The 660-nt window shown below is 30.6% G+C and overlaps 1 protein-coding gene across 1 annotated transcript in view; it reads left to right on the plus strand.

Moving 5' to 3' along the window:
- The window catches only part of FKBP15 (FKBP prolyl isomerase family member 15), a 91,183-nt gene that overhangs the window by 82,490 nt on the left and 8,033 nt on the right, over positions 1–660 (plus strand). The gene's annotated exons all lie outside the window — the stretch shown is intronic.

Consider the following 660-nt stretch of genomic DNA (forward strand, 5'->3'; position numbering starts at 1 on the left):
TCTGATAAGGGAGGTATGACAGCTTGCTTGACTGGATCTTGTTTTTATTAGCAGTCAGACTTTCATATATTTAATATCTATTTGCATTTCTTCTGTGACCTCTCATTTTAATGTCCTTTGTCCTTTTTCCTATTGTAATAATAATTTTGTAAATACTGCTAAGGATATTAACTCTGTCAGTCAAATGTTACAAATATTTTTCTAATTTGCTGTCTTCTAACTTTATTGATAGTATCTTTTATCATATTAAGATTTTAATAGCAAGATAATACTGGCCCCATTGAACAAAATGGGGGCTTTTCTGTCTTCTTCTATTTTCTCAAACAGTTTAGATATGAATATAATGCACTGTTCCTTGAGGTTTCAGTAAAACTCACTAGGAATACTACTTGAACCTGGTACCTTTCTCAGAAGGAGATAAATATTGGCCTATATTTTCAATTTCTTCTATGATTTCATTTTTTTAAACCAATTTCTGTTGTTATTTTGAGTGGTTTTAAGTTTTTCATCACAGTGAACATCCCTCTAACATAATCCTTTGAACATAATTTATTGATTCCGTAATATAAATTGATTTGTAGAATTTTGGGGTGTTCACATTTTAAAAGCCTTCACAGAATTGCCAAATTGCCATCCAGAGAGACTTTGTTGTTGTTGTTA

Source organism: Orycteropus afer, unplaced genomic scaffold (genome assembly GCF_000298275.1).
Source record: "Orycteropus afer afer isolate SDZICR_OR568_19922 unplaced genomic scaffold, OryAfe1.0 scaffold00037, whole genome shotgun sequence".
NCBI classification, from domain to species: Eukaryota; Metazoa; Chordata; class Mammalia; order Tubulidentata; family Orycteropodidae; genus Orycteropus; species Orycteropus afer.